At 35.3% G+C, this 12,425-nt stretch overlaps 1 protein-coding gene and 1 long non-coding RNA gene across 3 annotated transcripts in view; one reads left to right on the forward strand and one right to left on the reverse strand.

The window, feature by feature from the left end:
* Positions 1 to 12,425, reverse strand: part of LOC141385860 (uncharacterized) — a 741,913-nt gene that overhangs the window by 679,783 nt on the left and 49,705 nt on the right. The gene's annotated exons all lie outside the window — the stretch shown is intronic.
* The window catches only part of LOC141385959 (uncharacterized), a 95,829-nt gene that overhangs the window by 81,491 nt on the left and 1,913 nt on the right, over positions 1 to 12,425 (forward strand). The window contains exons 4-6 of the long non-coding RNA XR_012407075.1: positions 5,297 to 5,407; positions 6,336 to 6,431; positions 12,171 to 12,301. This is a non-coding gene — a long non-coding RNA (uncharacterized lncRNA). The remainder of the gene's footprint in view (positions 1 to 5,296; positions 5,408 to 6,335; positions 6,432 to 12,170; positions 12,302 to 12,425) is intronic.

The raw sequence follows: 12,425 nt of genomic DNA on the forward strand, positions 1-12,425 counted from the left end.
GTGATCTTATGATTCCAGATTTACCCTGTTTCATAGTGACTGGTGCATCAAGTTAAGAAACGAGGCAGATGGAGTGATGCACACATCATGCCTAGTGCCTACAATTCAAGCTTGAGGCATAGTGCTACAGTATGATCTGGGGATGCAACAAAATGTGAGATGACTGATTATACTGAATGACCAGGTTATTAATAATGCATTTATTTCTTCCCTGATGGCACAAGCATATTCCAAGATGTCAATGCCAGAATCCATTGGGCAAGAATGATTCAGGATAGCATGAGACACCATTTCCACATATGGACTAGCCATCAAGGTTTTGAAGTCAAAACATTAACACTATTGAGGATCATTGGGATCTTTTGTCAGTGTAGAACATTTTTGCACAGCAGTCCGACTCTCCCATCATCAAAACGAGAGTTAGGTGAAAGATGAGTGTGACTATAAACAGGAATAAATGTTGTGACATTGCAAAATCATATTTCAATTTTTCCATGGTGAAATGTGTCATCAAGCTAAAGTAGGTCAGAAGAAATAGTAGAGGAGGTGACTTTTTTGGAGAGCCAGTGTATATCATATGAGCCCCAACCCCAAACCACCCAACCTAAATAAGTAAACAAACAAACAAACACAAGAATAAATAGTTTGGTTCAAACATTATGAAATGTTGCCCTAACTGACTGAAAATATATACAGTTAAAGTCAGAATTACTAATCCCCCTGAATTAATAACCCCCACCCCCCCCCCTATTTAACTTACTTATTTTATCATTGCCATGATGATAGAACACAATCTTTTACTAGATATTTTCCAAGGCACTTCTATACAGCTTTAAGTGAAATTTAAAGGCTTAACTAGGTTAATCAGGTTAACTAGGCAGGATAGGGTATAGACAAGTTATTATATAATGTTTTTTTTTTTTTCTGTAGACAATAAAAAAAAAAAAAAAAAAAAAAATATATATATATATATATATATATATATATATATATATATATATATATATATATATATATATATATATATATATATATATATATATAGCTTAAAGGGGCTTAAAATTTTGACCTTAAAATTTATTTATTTATTTATTTTATTTTAATTTTTTTTATAAAAAACTGCTTTTATTCTAGCTGAAATAAGACATACAAGACTTATTAATACTACTTATTAATACATAAAAAATATTTTCAGGCATACTGTGAAAATTTCCTTGCTCTGTTAAACATCATTTGGGAAATATTTAAAAAAAGGAAAAAGTCAAAGGGGGTTTATATTATTTCTGATTTCAACTATATATTTGCATACCTCTGCACATGTTGTTCAGACAAACAGGATACGTCATTAGCACATTCTTACTATGCAGATGTTGCAAAAATGAAAGTTGAACAACAATCAGCAAACTTCCTTTCAAAAAGTGACACAGGAGAGTGGATGAGAAAACAAGGTAATCTTTCTCTCATGTTAATTGACTTTCTCTCATGTTGATATTTGAGGCTTTTGTCTCTTTGCACATTTTTGTGTTTGGGTAGGAGGCATTTCTTTGGAGAGTAATTATGCAGGCAGGGCCGGAGTGTATTATTGCTATAGCCCCACCAAAATCATTCATTCATTCATTTTTTTTTTATTTCGGCTTAGTCCCTTTATTAATCTTGGGTTGCCACAGAGGAATGAACCACCAACTTATCCTGCATATGTTTTTACGCAATGGATGCCCTTCCAGCTGCAACCTATCTCTAGGAAACATCGATACACACTCATTCACAGACAATTTAGCCTACCCAATTCACCTGTACCGAATGTCTTTGGACTGTGAGGGAAACCAGAGCACCCGGAGGAAACCCATGTGAACATGGGGAGAACATGCAAACTCCACACAGAAACGCCAACTGACCCTCGAACCAGTGACCTTCTTGCTGTGAGGTGACAGCACAACCTACTGTGCCACCTACCCCACCAAAATCATTTGCCTTAATTTTTAATTAAAGAATCTAAGAAACACCTGAATGCTTTATTTTATAGATAGCCTTTTAAACCCATACAAACATTGATCAACACACAAAAAGGGCACATCATATATGATAAATGCTTAAACATGCCCAATTGGTAGCTTGGTAAATGGCATGGTTGAGACTCCATAACCAATTTGTTTGTGAAGCCGCAATGTTGCAGTTTGCATCTCTTCTCTATTTATCATAATGAATAAATAGCAACCAATATACAATTCTCAGCATGGCTAATGTTATGTTTATATTAAACATATTTTGCAGTGCCAAATCGTCACCTTGGATTTATAAGGTTCTATCTGAGTTTTAAAGGATTTAAGAAAATTCAGCATCAAAGCAAACAATATGTGTGTAACAGTTCTCTTTCATAACACGTTTCATTTACAGAGACCCTAAATGTACTCTAAATGTAAATGATCAAAATTTTCTTAAATTTGCACATTGGGTAAAACAAACGGCAAATGCAGATAGAATCTTCTAATTCTAAAAAGTCTTTTTCCACTCAGAATTATAAGGTTTTATCTGACTGATCATTAATTGAAGCATTATTTTTCAAGAAATACAATCAGTCTGCTTATTAATTTAGTTAAAAAAATAAGCATACAAGGCTGTGGTAAATATTTTGTTCAGTGCAGATGTTAATTTTACGTAATTAATGTGGTAGTATTTAATAAATTATATGCTTTATGTGTGTAATGGATCAGAGAGAAGACAAGGGCGGATAAACGGAAAGAATGGATATTTTATGATACTTAAAACAAACAATAAAAGAAGGGTTATTCATAATAGAAATACCATCAATACCAACATAAAAGAACACAAAACAAACAGAACTTAACTTTAGGTGGTAATTGAAACAAGATGATTCTAGTGGAGGCAAACACAGTACAGGATAACAAACGGATGAGCAGGCAGACAAGCAGACAGGATACAATGACAGGTAATTGTTTTGAAGCTTAAGAGAAATGAGTCTGGGTACTAACAAGTAGATCAGACAGTGAATGAGTGAATGTTCCAGGCATAAGCGGCGGTCACACTACAGTTTGTGTGTGCGAAATTCTGTCGTACGGCGGTGCGAAAAGGGGCAGGGTTAAACAAGATTATTAGACATTAAAAAAGCGAGCAATTGCTCCATGTTTTAAATTTATGTCCAGAGAGGTTTTGATTCTCGGTTGGTCTCACGCAGTCAAGTAATGCGATTTCACAGGTCAGAGTTCACCAAGCTTGAACTTTGCAACGCATCGACCTGCGAAACTTGACGCATGACTGCGTTTCCAGTCTAATGTATTTGTGTGCGTATGAATGGAAGTCCATGGGGTCAAGTGTGACCGCAGCTTTATAGTGTGAGCAGGTGATAAGCAACAAGTGAATGCTTATTGATTAGTATTAGATTCTGGTGATTGAGGCTGTGCAGGTGCAGTAAATGAATCTGATGGTACGAAGGATTCCTGACAGTACCCACTTCTCCAAGGCAGTTCCCAATGGCTGGATAAGGTGAGGGCAGCCTCTTGGTCTGCCCTCTTGGGGTGCAGGTTTGGCAGGGTATTGTTGATGGAAGTCCAACAGAAGAGATGGATCAAGGATATCATTATGGGAGACCCATGAGCATTCCTCTGGACCATACCCTTCCCAGTCCACCAGATATTCAAGCTGACAAGCTGAAGGAGTGATGAAGGCCGTCTTCCATTCGTCTCCACGACGAATGCGAACGAGGTTGTATGTGCTACGCAGATCCAGCTTAGTAAAGATGTGAGCTTCACACAATGATGATGGAGAGCCTCCCTAATGAAGTCCTCCATGACATTCTGCTCCGGGATGAACAGTGGATAAATCCTTGCATTAGGAAGCTTAGCTCCAGGCAGCAAGTCAATGGCGCAGTCCCTTGGTCGGTGCGGTGGCAGTTAGGTGGCAGCCTGCCTACCGAAGACATCCTAGAATACCCGGTAATCAAAGGGTATGGAGTGGTTGCAAGGGGAGCTTGGATTCTCGACAAGGGTAGACTGTTTCAGGTTGGTATTAGGGAGATTATTAGACACATTTATAGACAAGTTTGGTGACAGTCAGGACTCCAGCGGATGATCAGTTCTTGTCCAGTATTAGTGAATCTGATGGTCCGGAAGGATTCCTCACAATAAGACTTATTACATTATATTTATTGAATTATATGCCCCAAGAATTAAATTAAGTATTTGCACTTTAAAGCTTAACATCAAATTTAAAGACTTTAAAACAAAACAGACAATGAGCAAATGAGTTGTTTAACAAAGTTTATTAAATACTGAAAACTGTTTCACTGACTATATACACTCAAAACATATGTTTGCTGCTTATTGAAGTCACTTATATTAAATGAAATGAATCAGCTTAATTCTTTAGGGTTTTTGGAGATTTCTTTTAGGTTCAATCAACTTAATTTTTTAATAATTGTTTCTTTTCCAACAATGTAAAATTTAACATTACATCTCAATATCAAAAATGCTTCTAAATCATCACATTAACACACGTCTTTTCAGTTTTAGATTTCTTCTCAGATTTGACAAAAATGTCAGATGGAACCTTTTAATTCTAAGGTGACAAAATGAGTTTACTTTCAAAGAGTAAACGGCAGCTTCTCTTGATTTGTTTGATCAGTGGAGATAATAAATTCATATCTGCAGTAGGTCAAAACTCCACATAGCCCCATGCAACTCTCCAGTGGAAACAAATGGATACAGTTGATGTTCTGTCACTTAAATCATTAGCGGTTCACTTGAGCATTGACAAGAACTCAAAAGAAAGGCTTGTGAAGGGAGTCTTTCCTCTGACAGCTGCAATACTGTTTAGATAAAAGTGTCTCTTTTGCACTCTCTGCCACTCTATTCTCCTGTGAGAATGTTTGGTCATTTTTACTTTGTGTTTCACTGCCACACTTTAAACTTCATGACATCTTTTAGCACTGTTGTATCCTAAGCAAAGTGTTTCTAAGTGTTAGAAATGCATAAAATGTAAGGTTTTAGAATTCTAGAAGCATGAGCACAAAAAATAGTACATATTGACTTGGAGAATAGATTAGAAAATATTAATTTGTAATGTTACTACTTCCACTACTAATAATAAACAACAACAACAAATTGTGTATCACAATACAGGCAGACGAGAGAGAGAGAGGGAGAGAGAGAGAGAGAGAGAGAGAGAGAGAGAGAGAGAGAGAGAGAGAGAGAGAGAGAGAGTACATGCAAATTTGTTAAGTTTGTTAGATAGAATGCAGTGCTGGTTAGTATTTCAAAGTCTTGCTTCTGAATGTGTGTAGGATTATAGGATATAGGAGATGTATCAAATAATGAAGAACACTGAATAAGGGAAATAACAATGAACATCAGGAATGACAATGTGGGAGAGAGACTGGATGGAATGCTGTATGGTAAGTGTAGTAACTCTCTTTATATGGCATTAATGAATTAGATGATTTTGGTGAGTGGGAATGGGTAAGTAGAGAGCTGGGTTTCCATCCTAATGCAAAATGCTTACCAAAAAAAACCTAAATAAAAATTAAGTGCATTTCTATCAGTTGTTATAGTGTCTGACTGTAATATTGGTAAATTAGTGACCAACAGTAAACAAGGCTAGTAAAATGGAGACAGCTGATTAATGAAGTGGGTATAACGTGTCAGAGTATATTTGGGAAGTACGCTTTTATCTCCCATTATTCATTACTCCTTATCACAGTTTAAAACAATTTCAAACAAGCTTTCTTGCCATTCTTCATGTTCATGTTCATTCATATTCAAACTTTTTTATTTCTAAAATTTATTCCCATATAAGTCCTTCTTATAATCTTGCTCAAAAAATAAGACTTTTTGGAGTTATTCGTGGTATGCTGAAAGTACTTTGTTAATTCCAATATAGGTTTCCTTTTAATATTTGATGACTGAACTGTGATAAGAATAATTAAGCCACCTATTTTTTTTTAAACACCTCTTACACACTGTTTGTTTGCAGTGTAATATCAATTACTATCATATTTTTCTTGGGGCACTGGGTGAAATAAGTTAAAGGTTAATTCCAATTACAAAGTTTCATTGCTGCTTTTAATTAGAATCACAAATTAATGTTCCACTTTTTTTCTGCCATTCATGTTTAACTCACATCTGACCTTGAAAGACTGAACAGAAGAAAATAATTGGAGAATATCTTCACTTCAAAGAAGGTGTCAAGAAATTGAACAACAGACAACTTGATGAATGTGTTTGATTCTTCCTTGGTGTGAACTCCACCAACAAACAACACAAGAGATGAATGAATAGTTAAGTTGTTTAGTTTTGCTTAACAGTCTCTTTGTTCTCTTTTAGGCAGGATATGGCAGACAGAGGACAATGTACAGACAGCTAGACTAAAAAAGACAGTTTGTGTTCTGAAAAAATGATGACAGGCATACAATCAGGCAGGTAACCCAGATAGCAAAATACACTCGGGCCAGTTCCGGCTAGATTGTCGCCTGCCGGAGACTAACCCCTCGGCCCAACTTCGGCTGCCGGACTCGGGCCGGATGCCTGTGGACTCACTGCCCGATTCCGGCCCGAATCAAGCGGGCCAGATGCGGCGGCCGTAAGCGAGCCGACGCTGCGCATCCGCGCCGGAATCGGCGCGAGGGTAATGTGCGCTGCGGCCCGGAGCTGGCGCGACTCCGTATTTATACACCTTATAAAACCTTTTGGTATTACATTGGTACTTAATATATAGTATTACAACCATTTGAATTTATATAACAGCAAACACAGACTATAATGTAAACACAAAGTGTAAGCACTGCGTTTAACCTTTGAATAAAGTGCAAACTGCATACATATTCTGTAACGAAAATAATCAGACAAATGACAAAATAAATAAATGTTAAACGTTTATTGATTGCATGAAAAAAATAGTACTAAAATTTTATAAATAATTTTGTAGTGCACAAGAATATCAATATAAAAACAACAATAAAACAACACAATAAAGACACACAGAAAGATTTAAACAAAAACTCTAAAAATTACACACAAACACAGATGTTTTTTAAAACAACCCTGTTTTCCCAATAGACTTGAATTAAAAATTTGTACAAACAGCTAAACTTTATATAAACCTAAATATAGAAACCAATTTAAGATATAGCAAGAAACATCTTAAAAATACCAATGACAATCCGTAAAATATCCAAGTCAAACTTGTAAAAAGTACTGCAGAATTCTGAAGAAACATCTTGAAACATTTTTTAATAAAACATTAAAATAATAATAAACAAACAAATATATATATATATATATATATATATATATATATATATAATTGCAGAAGTATAGTCAAACTTTTTTTTTAAATAAACTTGAACAAAATCAATTGCACAAACAGCAAGACATGAGTGAGATGATTATACATTTCATATATATACACGTCTTGTGCAATTTTATATTTATAATTTTATTTGTATTACGTTTATTAAAAATGTATCAAAATGTTTCTTCAGAATTTAGCGCACACACATACATACATACATACCATACATATATACACACACACATATATATATATACATATACATATATATATATATATATATATACATATATATATATATATATATATATATATATATATAAATGCAAATGAAAGAAACAAATTGTTCAAGTATCAGGGAACATCCTAATACACTTAAAATGTTGTTTAAAAAATAAAACAAAATAGTGATGTAGACATTTGACACATTAGCTTTCTCTTCTTTCTTCCTCCATCCCTGTCAGGAGCAAGTTGTAGCTACCTTGTAATGCATTTTTCCACTTCTTTATCAGTGGCGTGGTATGGACATTTGTCCTCACTCCATCTGTGATTAAAAGATAAACAGATAATTAGTAGTGAACAAGTACTAATGTAAAAAAAAAAAAGAAAAAATTAGGAAAAAAGTAGGCTACCTACGAAGCAAAAAAAAAAAACAATAAAAAAAAAAACTTAAAACACTTTGAAATTAGCAAGAGCTTGAACTTACCAGTTTCTTCATTTGTTCGGGCTGCTCCTTTAGTTGATTTTCAAGCTTTTCCAAATCAAATTGGCCAAAGGAAGGTCAAATGTGTTTACATCTGGAATTTCATCACGTCTGTTTTGGTTTTGTGAGAATCAGGCCCAGCTGCTGCTTTATGACGTTGCATGATTTTAAAACTTAAGTCAGTCGTGCTAAAAAAGAAAAATAACAGATTAGTATAAATCAACCTGTAGCTTATTCTCATACAACTTCTGTAAATACAACAGTGGGTTAGACACTGCTGATATTCTCTAGTTGATCTTTACTTTCTAGCTGCATTAAACCTTAACAAATTTAGTGATGTCTTCAATTCTTACAAAGACATCACGAGATGCAATAAGTTCTGTCTTGATCTCAAACTGCACTAGAACAAAGACTGTAAATGTTCATAGGTGTACTGCAGGAGTGTCCAAACTTTTTGGGCCGAGGGCCAGATGCAAAAAAACAAACGTTGTTGCGGGCCAAATTTTAAATACATCACACAGACACGTGTATATATATATAAATACAGTTGAAGTCAGAATTGTTAGCCCCCCTAAATTATTAGCCACCGTGTTTATTTTTTCCCCAATTTCTGTTTAACGGAGAGTTAAAAATTTTTTTTCCACACATTTCTAAACATATTAGTTTTAGTAACTCATTTCTAATAACTGATTTATTTTATCTTTGCCATGATGACAGTAAATAATATTTGACTAGATATTTTTAAGACACTTCTATACAGCTTAAAGTGACATTTAAAGGCTTAACTAGGTTAATCAAGTTAACTAGTCAAGTTAAGGTAATTAGGCAAGTTATTTTATAACAATGGCTTGTTCTGAAGACTTAAGGGGCTAATAATTTTGACCTTAAAATGGTTCATAAAAAAAATTAAACCGCTTTTTATTCTAGCCGAAATAAAACATAAGTCTTTCTCCAAAAGAAAAAATATTATCAGACATACTGTAGAAATATTTAAAAAAGAAGAAATAAATCAATGAGGGGCTAATAATTCAGACTTCAACTGTGTGTAGATAGACAGACAGACAGACAGATAGATAGATAGATAGATAGATAGATAGATAGATAGATAGATAGATCATAACAAGAACTGCTGCTTAATTGAATGCATATAATAGCGACACCCGGTGGTTATTTATTGAATTACGTTCATTTTTGTATAGCGGGCCAGATTCTATTGATATTTATAAAAAGCCTCGCGGGTCGTAGTTTGGACACGCCTGGTGTACTGGAATGTACAGTATCTGTGCATCTTGATGGTGGTCTTAAGATTTCTGCCATAGTCATTGATGGTGATGATACTTGTGGTGCTGCATTGATTTCTGAAATCTTCATACCTGCCTTTTATCCAGCCTCTTTGTTCCAAGTAATTTTTCTTCATCATGGTATAGATGTGTCTATACTGTCCCTTAATCAGATACATTTACAAAACAAAACATCACTTTAGTATAGTGCCAGGGCAAAACTCACAGGTTGTAATAGATCAATGACATAATGTTGACAGTATATGTTTAAAATAATTGCAAACAAACCTGTTCTGTCTTTAGATGTATGACAGGCGATCATCATCCTCATCTGTCTGCCAGTCAGAAATCACAGTTGCGTGTGGATGTTTGAGTCGAGCTTCCTCATATGCATCTATAATAAAACATCACATTGTTGTTAACCTCCCGTAAAGAAAAGTTCAAATCCTGAAATACTATCAAAGTTAATTAATGCATATAATACCTATAGTGTAAATAATCAGTACACTGAAGGTTGCACAAGATTTATTCGGAGATTCATGCAGAGTGACAGCCTTATGAATCTGAGACATAGATTTGTAAGATGGTCAAGCACATGCATTATTCTGTACCCATGAAGATTAACCTACCATTGTGAAAAATGTTTAATGATGATGATAGCCAATAACAATAAACCATTTCAGCTGTTTGTGAAGCAAATAGTAATGTAACGTCTGAAAAGCTCAATCTATGTTGAAAATGTATCAGCAGTTTACAGCTTATAATGGACTTTTAGCACACAACTATAACATGCCTATTCACGTTCAAAAGAGTGTGCCATTGACTTCTTTGGTCGTGATGTGCTGCAAAATGATCTCACTAACCTTTGTTAAACAAGAACAATAAGACTTAACCAACAAATATTGTTACCCATTCATTTAAATCAGAATTTATCACTGTCAATAACATAAAAAAACATCAAAATCTGCTTTAAGACGTTCAGTTTTACATTAACTGACCATTACAGCTTGAACAAAAGATATAATTGATTCACATAGGCTAACACATATGAATTAAAGTGCACACTAATATATTTCTCTCGGATAATTTAAAGAGAATAGTAAACAGTCGAGTTTCGATCATTTTTCGTGACTAACTGCATAAACAAGATAAACAATAATATTTTATTAATCCAAAACGATTAGTTTTTATTTACACATAATCACAGAATTAATACTGTTGGATAAGTATACGCCTGTACAATGATTTTTTTCAACATCCACGGTACTTTATAATGTTAAATCAGGAAAAAAACACGTTTTGCCAAGTTAGTTAATGGATTCGTCTACAGAAACTTTCTTTAACGCAAAGTTAGCATACACACAAACTCGTTTCATGTTTCTTTGAAAAAATTAAAACAGTTTTCAGTTACTACACACGTTACAATCTAACATTGTGTAAAAGGAAAAGGAACTTTCAGACGTGTTTGTAACTGTTAGCGTTAGCATACATTAGCTCCAGTCGTGTTTCTTAAAGCAAGTTAAATTTCGTATCAAACTGTTTTAAATTACTAAACGCTGTTACAACCAAACACCGTGGAAATGTTTTAAGCTCTAAATTCGCTAATTATACAGAACACAAGCAGTAAAAAGCTTACCTTTCTGACCGGACTCCACGTGAAACTTTGAAAAACCAAACTTTTTCTTCTTGTGATCTTCGTGCCATGGTGGTTGACAACCAGCTTTTTGGAGCATTACCGCCACCGTCTGGATTGGAGTTTGGATCATGAGTTAGTCACGCATGTGTTTATTATGAAACCAACTTCTGCTTTAAAAAAAAACAGTCAGCACAGGAGCGTGCTATCTCAAAAATAAGCGAATTTTACATAGTTTTTCTCTAGATGACATGTATAATCTATTTATAAATAATATTGTTTTGTTTGCGTCTAAACATTGCGACCATCCACACTAAATATTCTTTTTTTTTTTTTTTTTGCTATCGTACCATGAATATTTTCTCAAATTATCATTAAACGTGGAGCTAACAGATTACTAGATAAAATAAGAACTTAATCGGTTGCCATCAGCCGAGTCCTTGCCAGAAGCGGCCAGGATATGGTTGACCGGAATCGGGCCAGTGCTTTACAGCCGCATCACAAACGCATGTGCGCGAGCGAGCTGCGGGCCGCACTCGGCCCGGATAACACTCGCCGATGCCGAGTCGGAGCCGGAGGCGCCGGGGGGCAGCCGAGCTCGGGCCGATTACTGCCTGCTATCTGGGAAGTAGCTGGGAAAGCTTTTTTTATTGTTAGATGAGACCAGATATTGAAGTAAGGGTGAGTACTGGCTTTATGTTGTTCTTAAAGGGATAGCTTACCCATGTCATGAACACTCTTGGGATTTATTCTAGTAATGTATATTTATATGGCAATGTTTGGTCTTGGTGGAATAGATCTGCTGCACTGCTGCTGCTTTGATTTTTATGGCATAGCAAGTACAGAGTACCTGCAACTGCCAGTATATACACAGACATGCCGTCTGAGAGTATAACACACTTCTGCTGCAAACATAATAGCTTTACTCCCGTAGCAGATCAAAACACAGGTGGAGGAGGGTCTCCAAAAACATGCCACAGCTTAACAGCGTAAAATGACGTGGAGCATTTAAACTGATGAGGAGCATGCTCATTTGCTGCTGAGTCGGCAGTAACCAATCTCCTGAGCCATGCAATTAATGACACAGTAGCAGATTAGGTGACCTATCAGCCTGCATGTGCATAGAGTTTCAGAGCAGAAATTTCACTACTTCTGTTGGACATAAATAGAACATTTTGAAAAATGCTGATATTTGGCACCTCTTTTATAGTCTTTTATTATTATGGTAGTCACAACGGCTGCCAACAACCAGTTTTGGTAGTCTATGGGTTTTCTGCTGTTACCAGCTTGCCCGGTAGCTCACCATGTACGTCAGCGAGATGCAGAGAGAAGTTGACCGCAAGGATGGGATTTGAGTCTGGCGAGTCTGGTTCCAGAAAGCAGGTAAGACAAAAACAAAATGTAAAAAAGAAAATAAACAAGTAAATAGTAGGATGAGAACATGGTTAGCTATGAAAAAGTGGTAAAAATCAGACGGCCACGATGGCTTTTCTTTTTCTGGATTGCT

Source organism: Danio rerio, chromosome 1, assembly GCF_049306965.1.
Source record: "Danio rerio strain Tuebingen ecotype United States chromosome 1, GRCz12tu, whole genome shotgun sequence".
Classification (NCBI taxonomy): Eukaryota; Metazoa; Chordata; class Actinopteri; order Cypriniformes; family Danionidae; genus Danio; species Danio rerio.